At 43.5% G+C, this 12,486-nt stretch overlaps 2 long non-coding RNA genes across 5 annotated transcripts in view; one reads left to right on the top strand and one right to left on the bottom strand.

Moving 5' to 3' along the window:
• LOC134933246 (uncharacterized) overlaps positions 1 to 11,958 on the top strand; it is a 259,257-nt gene extending 247,299 nt beyond the window's left edge. Inside the window, exon 3 of the long non-coding RNA XR_010179656.1 lies at positions 11,254 to 11,958. This is a non-coding gene — a long non-coding RNA (uncharacterized LOC134933246). The remainder of the gene's footprint in view (positions 1 to 11,253) is intronic.
• LOC134933245 (uncharacterized) overlaps positions 1 to 12,486 on the bottom strand; it is a 446,291-nt gene that overhangs the window by 188,619 nt on the left and 245,186 nt on the right. For 2 of the 4 annotated variants that reach the window (XR_010179653.1, XR_010179654.1), the window contains one exon: positions 11,199 to 12,034. The exons of the other annotated variants lie outside the window; for them this stretch is intronic. This is a non-coding gene — a long non-coding RNA (uncharacterized LOC134933245). Of the gene's footprint in view, positions 1 to 11,198; positions 12,035 to 12,486 lie in introns of those variants that run through there. 4 annotated transcript variants of the gene reach the window in all.

Raw genomic sequence — 12,486 nt, 5'->3', positions numbered from 1 at the left:
CATCTACCAATATATATATATATATATGTTTGTTGTGAGAGGCAGAGAGGTTCCTGCATTAGGAGGAGGTGCAGGCCCTGACATGCCACATGGAGCATTATGGGGTTGCTCCAAGGTGGGTAGCTCTTAGCTTAGACATATTGTAGTAAGGAGCCATTATCATGTGGCTCCTTGCTGGTTAATCTTAGACCCAGATTGGGGTAATGCAGGTGTGAGGTGTGGTGCCTCTGGACTGGCTGAGCTGGATGGCCTTAGTGTGGCATACCTTTACATTCTATTAACACTTTTCACTTATTATTTTTTTAACACTATTTCTCTATTTTAATTGCATTTCATTTTTGTATCACTTTCTCTATAGCTTCGGCTTCCTAAATACTAATTTATTAACACTATAGTTTTTTCACTGGTATTCTACGCTGGGCTTTCTGGCTTATGCTGGTGTTTTGGGGTGCCACACCCTGCACCTAGATATAGCGCTAGGGACCCCAAATATACAGAGACGCCTTGATGCGGCTTTGGGGCTTATTCACACATTTGCGCAAATATGTGTAATGAAGATCTCTGAATTCTATTATCATGTGGAATTTATATCTGGTTACAGTTATCATTCTGGGTACTGGGGGAAACAAATGCCTTTTTTATTGCTTAGAAATACCCCTCCCTTTCGAGCACCTGAATGATATCACTAAGCTAATTGAGCATCTACCAATATATATATGTTTGTTGTGAGAGGCAGAGAGGTTCCTGCATTAGGAGGAGGTGCAGGCCCTGACATGCCACATGGAGCATTATGGGGTTGCTCCAAGGTGGGTAGCTCTTAGCTTAGACATATTGTAGTAAGGAGCCATTATCATGTGGCTCCTTGCTGGTTAATCTTAGACCCAGATTGGGGTAATGGAGGTGTGAGGTGTGAAATACCCCTCCCTTTCGAGCACCTGAATGATATCACTAAGCTAATTGAGCATCTACCAATATATATATGCTAGTTGTAAAGGTTTATACAGAAAGAAACTGTGTTGTGTTTAGTGGGCAATAGTAGTTTTATTGCTCACATTTATAGAAGTTGTGTGATCTGTTTTATTGCGTACGCACATTGGTATACGTGGTACGGAACGTGAGGACAGCGTACAAAAACGTGCACGTAGCGCAAGGCCGCACACGTGGCATAGAGGTACGCACGGTTGCGTAATTACGCAAGCTTGCGTAGGGTTGTGCGCACATAATAAAACCACACGATAGGTTCGTTTAGTTTAAAGGTGGGACAGTAGCCACGCTACAATAGCATCAAACCACCCGGTTTCTACAGAAATTTAGTATAAAAACAAAATTTAGTATAAATATTTTTTTTTAAATTGCCTCTGGGGGTAAAGCTGCCAACTTGAATGAATCCTAATTTTCTGTACAGAAAAATAAAGTGTATTTGAGTGATCGAATGCAGGAGTGAGTGGATACTGAACCCAAGAACTGAAGTGGTCTAGGTGGTCTAAGCTAGGTGGTCTAGGTGGACACACAGGGTTAGTAGAGGCCCGGTGGCGTAGGGTTCGCAACCCTGCATTATTAACTAGGTAGTCTTAGTGGACTGAGTGGTATCCCATACAACTCTTAGTGGTCTGAAGTGGTCTAGGCTAGGTGGTCTACAGCAATCGTAGGGAATATAGATAACTAGTATCTATAGGCTGTGCTATTGCATCACATGTCCGTTTGTTCTGCACAGCGCAACGGGATATTATTGTGTCATATGCGCTGTGGAAGAGCATACGCAGACGTGATTGTATAGACAAAGGGGTTTTTCTGTGATAACTTCGGGAAATCTCCCTGGTGGGCTTCACTGGAAAGGGAGAAAGATAGTTATCTAATTTCTCTGTTTTTCACCCTACAAACAATTCCAGTTGAAAGATACCGAAAAGGAAATTTTCACTGCCTCTCTCAAGAAAATATTCCAAACAGAACTTCCACCGAAAGAAATTACGGTGTAAGGTCTGATAAGAGCCCTAAGTTGGGTACATTGCGATCCGCTACCAACAGTGTATCGTTGTACTGGCCAGCGTGGGCAAGAGTGAGTGGAAGGCGCTCGGGTATACTTCCACCGTCTACTTATATTAAGTATTTTGGTGTTTGTTGGAATTTTTTTAAAATTATTAGAAGAGACCCACAAATATGGGAGCCAGTTGCTCAAGTAAGAGACGTTTAGACAGGGTTCAGGTAGAATTGTGGCCAAAAGACTCAGCAAGGTTTACCATGTGTGAAAAATATGGTTCACACATAGACGTTTTATGCAATGAGTGTGTATTTATGACTAACAATGATAGGGTACCATTCCCTAGAGTGGGCAGCTTTGAACCAGAGGTATTACAGAACTTAAGGTTAAGGATATGTCTGATAAAATCCAAGAAACAAAGGATTAAACATACAGACTGTTTAAATTTATGGCAACAGGAGGGGGATATGCAAAGGGAATTAGCTCGCGCAGCAGGTTCCAAACCTAGCGGGAAAACAATGGCGACCGCACCACCACCACCATATATTGTTGGGGAGAAAATGGCTACAGGCAATGATACATTGGTACAGAATAGGAGTGTAATTGCAAAATGTACTAACGCTAACCCTTGCCAGTTGTACCGTTTTAAATTTTCCCCAGGACTGCGAACAAGAAGATGAGCCCAGCACGATATCGGCACTCTCTCTAGCAGCCACCATACAAGACACTCAGGTGGGCACGGCCCAACCAACAAGAGCAGTAGTCAGGCCCCCTAGTGGAGGGATAAGTGAGGTCGTGTCCACAGGTAAGTATGGTACCATACATTATGCAGAGACAATAGCACCTCACATTGTAGAGTCAAATCAAAATGATGTAATTGAATTAAATCCTGTCAGGGTGATCGCAGTCCCCAATGGGAAGACTGACGCTCAGGGAGTAACTCCCGTCAGGAACATTGCCATGCATTGTCCCTGGTCCCGGACAGAATTAAGGTCAATTATGTCAGAATTTCCCGATCCCAGAAAAGATCTAGTCGCATGCCAGAGGTTCATTAAAGAGTTAGGTAACGCCACCGAACCCACAAACAAAGATTGGCAAACAGTGCTACGGGTATGTTTACCCTCCAATATTGACCCCACAAAATTTATAACGGATTGCAACTTAGACGCAGAAGTACCTCTCACTGATGAGAACACTCAGGAGAATGTACGACAAATCAATCTGCAATTAGGAATATATTTCCCTACTGTTGTCAAATGGAATAAAATCTTTTCCATAAGACAAAAGGAAGGTGAAACGCCATCCGAATATTTCCATCGAGCACTGCAGGAAATGGCTAGATACACTGGGATCGAGGACATTAGAGACAATGTACATCATAGGGAGGTAGCTGTTTCAGTATTAATGGACGGGTTGAAGGAGGCACTCAGAACAAGGGTACAGACCTCTCTACCAAACTGGAGAGGTATCTCGTGGCTGCATTGAGAGTCCGCTATGGAGCATGATAGGAACATCATTAAACACAGGGAGTCACAAGGGGAAAAACTGATGACGGTAAGTATACAGGCCCTTACGGCAAAACCCCATCAGCCGAAAACCCGGACCCCTGTTGTTTGGGATAGACCTAGAACATGTTACATTTGTAGGAAGGAAGGGCATTTTGCCAAAGACTGTAAGAGCAGTAGAGCGCATATCCAAGATAGACCCCTAGACAGAGAATACGAACCACACTACTACTCACATAATTGGGATCAGGGACCACATAGGAGAAGTTACGAGCCACATGCAGGGGAAACAAGGAGGTACCCACCAAGGAGAGATGGGCAGACCTCCGGAAATTCTCAGCTACCTCCCCCACATATCGTAGCTGCCAATGCGCTGCGGGAGGGTCTCACTACACAATAGGGGTTGGGCCACACCTGTAATCTGCAGCCAGTGAAGTTGATTGCTAGCCTTGGTAGTGAACCTGAGGTCACGGTTGATGTAGCTGGTGTACCATTACCTTTTCTTGTAGATACAGGGGCAGCCAGGTCAGTGCTAAATTCGACTGTAGGTATAAAAACCATGGGAAAACAATTTTGGCAATGGGAGTAACAGGAACGGTGCAACACTACCCTTTGAGTAGACTGGCAGAGATTACGATAGGGCCCCTGCAGACCAAACACTCTTTTCTGCTGGCTGCATCGGCTCCGACTAATCTGCTCGGCAGAGATTTATTGTGTAAAATGCGGTGTGTCATATATTGTACTCCTGAGGATGTCTTCTTGGATATACCCGAGAATCACGTTCAAGAAGTGCAAGATATATTAGACACCCCTCAAAGGCTAATGTCGCACTCTGCTGTTATAGACAAGTGTCCATCAAAGGTAGAGGAAATGATCTCACAAATACCGGGTTCCCTTTGGACCAAAGATGGACAAGACACTGGATTGATGGCGAATGTAGCTCCAGTAGTAGTGCAAGTAAAAGATGGTAGGATAGCTCCAAAAATCCCTCAGTATCCTCTGAAGCCAGAGGTAGAATTAGGAGTGTACCCCGTCATAGAGCGGTTGTTACAACAGGGCATCCTAGTCAGGACGTCCAGCACTGCCAATAGTCCCATCTTCCCTGTGAAAAAGAGTGGGGTGAGGGGTTACAGGCTAGTGCAGGATCTAAGGGGGATAAACAAGATAGTTGAGAGCCAATTCCCCGTAGTGCCCAATTCAGCTGTCATCCTCATGCAAATTCCCCCTACTGCGAAATTTTTCACTGTTATTGACCTCTGTTCTGCTTTCTTTTCTGTCCCTCTGCACCCTGACAGCCAATACCTCTTTGCATTTACATACAGAGGAGTACAGTACACCTGGACTCGTCTTCCCCAAGGCTTCATTGACAGCCCGAGTATTTTCTCCCAGGCCTTGCATGACTGTTTACAATCCTTTCACCCTGAGTGGATCAGTGCTAATACAGTATGTCAATGACTTATTGTTGTGCTCTGATTCACTCGAATCGTCCTTGAAAGACACGAAACAGCTTCTGTTTCATCTTTCCCAAACGGGACACAAGGTTTTAAAGGATAAGTTGCAGTTTTGTCAGACCAGGGTTAAATATTTGGGACATTGCTTGGCTCAAGTACTTAGACACCTCACCGCTGATAGAATACAGCCGATTCGCGACATGACTCTACCACAAACGCAGCAACAGATCCGCACTTTCCTTGGAATGTGTGGGTACTGTCGAAACTGGATTCCAGGGTTCTCTATACTGGCTTTACCTTTGCAAGAAATGGTCTCTTCAAACAAACCAGAATGGGTCTCGCACACAGATGAGTCCGAACTGGCATTTGAGAGACTCAAACAGTGCCTATCACAGGCACCTGCATTAGGTATGCCCAGATTATGGGAAGCCCTTTGAATTATACGGTACAGAAAGTGCAGGGTGCGCGGCAGGAGTGTTAACCCAGAGACATGGTGATGCCAGCAGGCCGGTAGCTTACTACAGTGCACAGTTGGACACTGTAGCGCGGTCTCTCCCCACATGCTTGCGAAGTGTTGCAGCGATAGCTTTGCTAGTAAGTAAAAGCGAGGACGTCGTGTTAGGACACAACCTGACCATCCATCCATACACCTCATGCAGTATCAGCCTTACTGAACTCCGCCCAAACCAGACATGTCTCATCTGCTCGGTTTACAAAGTGGGAATTACCACTGATGGCCCCTGTAAACATCACCATTAAGAGATGCAGCTCACTAAATCCTGCAACTTACTTGCCAAGTGTGCCTGGACAGGCACAAAGGGTGGAGGATGAGAATGATGGTGAAGTAGGATTTGGTGCAGACACTGATACGCATGATTGTATGGAATACCTGAATCAGACTTTCACAGCGAGACCTGACATCAGTGACAACCCACTGGAAGGGGTAGACTTTACCTTTTACACTGACGGTAGTTGCCACAGACAGACGGACTCGGGAGACCTGTGCACTGGATACGCAGTTGTAGACGACAGAGGTATCATAGAAGCTGAACCCCTGGGCCCACCGCACTCAGTACAAGTTGCTGAGTTGGTCGCCCTAACCAGAGCGTGTGAATTGGCCAAGGGTAAGTCAGCTAATATATACACAGATTCTAGGTATGCATTTGGAGTGGTGCATGATTTCAGGGCCCTATGGCGCCTCAGAAATTTCATGACGGCAGCTGGCACACCTGTAGCGCATGCGTCCCACATAAAAAGACTTCTAACAGCGATACAGGAACCAGACAGGAATCAAGTGCAAAGTGCAGGATACAGGAATCAAGTGCAAAGCACATACTTACAACCAAGACCATATTTCACTTGGTAACAGCCGGGCAGACGAAGCTGCTAAATCAGCAGCCAGCACCCCCATACAAACGAACAGCACATCACTGATGACATTTAACACGATCAATACACAACAATTAATTGAAATGCAAGATTTGTGTTCTCTACAGGAAAAGGCAGTCTGGAGGTCAAAGGGATATGGCCAGGAATCCTCGAGACTGTGGACAGGTGGACAAGGTAAGCCAGTGGCCCCCAGAGCATATCTTCCAAGCTTAGCTGAGGCGGCACACGGTCTGACTCATCTGGGTAAAGAGGGTATGTGTAAGCTGGTGAGAGCCTACTGGTGTGCGCCAGGATTCTCTTCTCATGCAGGTAAGAGAGCAATGACATGTTTTACTTGCTTGAGGAAGAATATTGGAAAGTCAATACCAACAGAGCCATCCCATGTCCCTCCGACAGACGGCCCTTTTCAGGTAATACAAATCGATTTCATACAGTTACCACCCTGTAGGAATTTAAAATATGTGTTAGTTTGTATTGACGTATTTTCAAATTGGGTAGAAGCGTTCCCTGCTGCCACAAATACTGCTACGTTCACTGCAAAGAAAATTGTGCAGGAATTTGTGTTTAGATATGGTATCCCTAGAATAATTGAAAGTGATAGGGGTACCAATTTTACAGGTGAAGTCTTTCAGGTCATGTGCAAACTGATGGGAATTAATAGCAAGCTGCATACTCCGTACCGTCCACAGGCGAGTGCAAAGGTGGAGAGAGTGAATAGCACTATTAAGAACAAGCTGAGCAAATTAATGGTTGAAACTGGATTGTCGTGGCCAGAAGCTTTGCCACTAGTGTTGTACAACATCAGAACCACTCCCAGGTCTCCCCTTAACCTATCACCCTTTGAAATCCTTTTTGGTCGACAACCTCATGTAATGATAGACCCCCAGGATGATTTGAAATGTAATAATGAAGTGACTGTGAAATATTTGGTTGGGATGAGCCAGCAGCTGAGAAATCAACAGAGAAATTTAAAGCTGGTGATTCCTGACCTACCGAACAGTAATTGTCATGACATTGAACCTGGGGATTATGTGAGGATTCAAAATTTCTTACGCTCAGGATGCCTCATAGACAGGTGGGAAGGACCATATCAAGTCTTGTTAACCAGCACAACAGCATTGAAAGTCACCGAAAGAGAGACGTGGATCCACTTGTCCCACTGCAAGAAGGTCGCTGACCCGGAGAGAACTCGTGACAAAGAGCAGAGTGTAGAGAATCTCGTATCACTGGAGTGTCTGTTCCGGGAAAGTTGAGAGGCAGGACTGTTGAAGGGCATCTGAGCACAGAGAGTAACAAGAGCTAGAACGGTTGTCGTATCACTTTCTTTTTTTCACCTCCCCCTATATTTTTTCCTTTCTTTTCTCCTTCTTATTTTCCTCCTTTCCCCTAACGAAATGGATCGATCACAAGAGACTGCGTTTCGGGTTCTGTTAGTAATTCTAGTTTTGATAAGGACAGTTTGTTTTGGTGAGGGTCCCAGAGAGGTCGAGCAGGGATCTGGAATGGGTTCTGATGGCAAGTACGAATTTGTAGGATCTCAGGATCAGCACATCATTTTGGTAAAGGCTGGCATCAGTAAGCGCTCTGGTAGTCAAGGAGCTTGGAGGCACTGTGAGGGGTTATTGTCTGATGAATATTGCATTTGTAAGAATTGTGAGAATATAGTCGAGGATGGGTGCATCCAGAGATGTCAGTCCAACCTTAATATCGACATGGACCGTCATCCGTTGAGTGATTACCACTCACTAGTGGGTAAGGTCTTAAACCAGACAGAATGCTGGGTGTGCTCACAGGTACCTCAAGGTCAGAGCAAGTCAGGATTAGTACCGTACCCTTTAGCAATAGATGAGGTACTCGAATTACGGGGTGGAAGACCGGTGGACAAGAAATTCAATATCTCTAGGCCCCCTAGTTTGAAGCTCCACCAGTATCAGGTAGACAGATCCTTATTATGTTTCAATATTTCCAATTACCGAAAACCGGGAAATTGGGAAGTGACGTGAAATAACCAGACAAAGACCTTTTCACACAGAGCTGATAGGATACCCATAGACTCTGAACTTGTACGCCAAATAACCAACAGTGGGAAGTATTTCCGGTATAGGTATACTCGTGGAAGCAAGACCATGTAGGTTGGAAAAGTATCGCCAGGGTACTGTGCTCATATCATCCAGCCCGATACTTGTACTGAGCAGATGGGAGAACTAGGGATTGGTTTCTTCACTTGGAAAGTTTGTAATATGGTGATGTTATAATTTGTTCCCTATGTTCTCCCAGATGATGCCTAGTTCATATGTGGGAGGAAGGCGTACAAGTGGCTTGCCCCGAGCTCAGAGGGATTGTGTTATATTGGGAGAGTACTGCCAGAGGTCATGACCATAACCCATGATAAGATGAAAGACGTTCACCGCAGTGCTCAGGCTCCTTATACTCATACTCACTATGAACACATCATCAAGAGACACCTCATAGATAGGACAGAGCACGCAGCCTCTGATTTGATCCACGAATTCACCGGGATTCAATTCCTTCTCGCATTAGACATCACCCGTACTGCCAGAGGAATTATAAATTATAGGTATATCCATGCGCTAGTGAACTTGATAGATAATATCACTGAGATGTATGACGACACCTTCAGGTATACGGGAAGGGAGTTACAAGCTTACAAGAAGGAACTGATTCAGCACAGGTTGGTCCTAAATTATATCACAGCCATGACAGGTGGGTACTGTGTTACTCTGGCAACTCAATATGGCGTGAAGTGCTGTACGTATATTACGAACAGTGCTGACGACCCAACGGAGATTATCGATCAAAAGATGGACGATATCTTGCAGTTGAATGGGAGTTCAGGATAAAACACAACCTTACCTTGGCGACTGTGAGTAATGAACTGACCGGCTGGGTCTCATGGTTGAACCCACGAAATTGGTTCTCAGGTTTAGGAGAGTGGGCTCAAAATGTTATGAGTGTAGGGAAGTTTCTCCTTTGTATCCTGGGAGTTGTCATAATTATTGGTTTGATATTTAGGTGTGTTCGAATTCTGACGCGGCGCAAGCACGGCACAAAGTTGATGAGTCTAAGGAGCAAGGGCGCTGTTATAGCAGCAGATTTAATTTATGACCAATCCATAGAGACCGTGTTATGATAAGAATTGCAAATTAATTTCATTGTCTGTTTCTTTCACCCGTTTTTCTTTTGTTTCCCCCTCTACCCAGATACATCCTTCCAGAAAAGACATCAGCCCTACCCAAAATGTTTATGTGAATGTATTTTAGATATGTGTCTTATCTTCATCTCTGCAACCACCAGTTAATGGCACACATAGTCAACAGGTGATATCCACATACTAGCACTCACATATGTTCCCCCTCCATGTATCATCAAATAAATGTGCACCCCATTTGTTGGAACAAGAAGCCGAAAAGATCTCGGTAGTGTTTGTTGGCCCATTTACAGACCCTTAGATTTAATGTATACTTCGCAATACCTCGAAGCTTATTTAGAACATATACGGCACGATGATACATGCCCTCAGACATGGATTCATACATACATGCTTTTTACTATCCCACTAGGTCATACATTTCCCACCTACAACTCTCTCCAATCATCAAAGCTTCTGTAGATATTGTATAGATATTTTTCTGTTTAGTGATTAGATAGTGGCAGTTATTGGTGACTGCCAAAGGGTGGACTGTCAAAGTCGAAAAATATTGCAGTACACACATCACGTACAAACTACACACAGATGGCCTCCCTACGTGCACTTGTTCTGTCGTGCGTGCGCATATCCGCAATTTGCGTATGGTCGCTCCCGCGGTCCTGCACATTAGCGCGTGGTATGAGTATTTACGGTAGAGTTTGTGAACGCACGGAAGGCTATCAAAACACATTACATATTTAATCCAAATAGTGCACAATGTACACATAGTATCCCTGCACCACATCAGAAAGTAACAACAGTTTAAATGGTAACAAAACAAAGGGATTCACCTTTACAGAATAGGAGGGGACAGAACAAGGTCATAAGGTGGTGTTTGGTATCCAGCTGAAGGGTATTTTAAGGGTAACATTCCGGTGTTGGTTTGAGAAAGATCGCATGTTCCTGCGGATAGTTATGTGCAGGAGCAGAATATAGATATAAACTGTATTTACTGTACATTATGTATGCGGCGGGAATCCAGAGGAGACCACCCATAAGAGCAGTTGGGAAAGACATCGCCTACCTATTCAAACCGACCTATGACCTCTCCTGTACTGTAAATGTGCATTCCTGTGTCCAATGGACAAAAAGATTACAGTGTCTATTGCTTTTTGGAAGAATTGTATAAAAAGAGCTGCTGCAAGCCTGGTCTGACACAAGACTCACAAAGTTATCTATCAGATGACCGAGGACCGGGCCGGGAAGCGCAAGCGAATCTACTCACGTAGGTACCATTGAATGTAGCCATTTACTCTGTTATATTATATTGTATTGTATTGTTTGTATTGTAACCCCCTTTTAGCAATAATCCACTGTGGTGTCGGAACCCAGCGGTAAAATCACAATTGGTGTCGTGTCTTCATTGCCCTGCTAAGGTTTAAAGCGTATTTTCATGGCATTGCATAACTGTTCAGGGTTTGTGGTGTATCTCTGGGTGTGTACGCGCTTTGAGTACTTTGTACCAGCAGAGCAGCGTTTGTACGCGAAGTCCGTACGCAGTACGGGACTTTGTACGCTAATAGCGTACAAAGCGCAGAGTGTGTGTTAAGTACAGCGGCCGCATCGGCTCCATGGTACAGTGTATTTAAGGTATAGCTTTCTTTCCTAAGGATATTTCAGCATTATCATTATAATGATATATAATTATATAATATATATAATAATAATATAATTATAGGGACCTTTATTGCAAAGTGTAAAAACATCAACTCAATTTTACAGAAACACTGGCACATCCTGCAGACCGATAAAGATTTGGAACAAATATTACCATCCCGAGTCCAATCCAGCTGGAGGAAATCACGGAACATTAAAGATCATCTGGTTCATAGTCACATGTCAGAAATCAACACTAAAACCAGCATGAATGGATGTATAAGTTGCGGGCACTGCCAATACATGACCCCTATGAAAGGATTTGTGGACAAAGTCAAGAAAAAATGGACCATATCAGGTCTAATTACATGTACAACTGTAGGCACAGTTTACCATCTAGAAAGCCCACGTAATAAACCTTATATTGGCAAGACATCATGACCTTTGAAGGTCCAGATCTTGGAACACGTGGGCAATATTCGTAATGCCAACAGAGATTCAGCGAAATTCAAAACCCTTTCCCCTGTTGCAAGGCATTTCCAGTAGCACCACCACAGTTCTCCAAGTGGTTTGAGAGCCTTTGGGATGAGACATATAAATTTGGGCATACGAAGATGTGACTTAGACCAAGAACTCCTCAAGTTTGAAATTAAAATGATCTTCCTGATGGAAAGCATACATCCAAAGGGTCTGAATGAACTTAATAGTTACAGTCCATTTCTGTAGAGCATTACCATTTAGTCCAATCCAATATGTATCCAGACAAGTAGAAATTATCTTCCTACACATTGAGGGTATATTGGTTGAACCATAGGGATCAAAAGTCAATGTCCTCGTCATATCCATCAGAATACTCCCTCATTTGGCGTATATCTATCTCTTTTGGTTTTAACCTTCTCTTTTTTCCCTTTTGAAGTTATAGGAGAAAGACAGACAAGTGAATGGCATGACATTATCTCACATATATTTTATAACATCCAACTATATGATATACTTACCTAATAAGTGAAGATAATATTCTTATATGAAGATAATGTAGACATGTGATTGGTGTCACATGTGTAATTACCTTATATATTAGTGTCCCAATACTAGACATACTCAGAACTATCAAAATCATGATGAAGAATGCATAACAAATGATTCATATGCTGTCACTTCTTTAAATACCAACATGACAGACACACATACATAGAATGAAACAGTTCCATATGTGGTTAATGTGTGGTCTTAATAATAGGTGAGTCTGATCAATTTATTGGGTGCCAATTGTTGGATAGAACCATTGGTTAAGAAATAAAATCTTACGCATAAATATTAAAAATTAAGAACTAATACACAGTTATTCATCTAGCACTG

Source organism: Pseudophryne corroboree, chromosome 6 (genome assembly GCF_028390025.1).
Source record: "Pseudophryne corroboree isolate aPseCor3 chromosome 6, aPseCor3.hap2, whole genome shotgun sequence".
Taxonomy (NCBI): Eukaryota; Metazoa; Chordata; class Amphibia; order Anura; family Myobatrachidae; genus Pseudophryne; species Pseudophryne corroboree.
The sequence above is the reverse complement of the archived record's forward strand: the minus strand, read 5'-3'. Positions and strand labels throughout refer to the sequence as shown.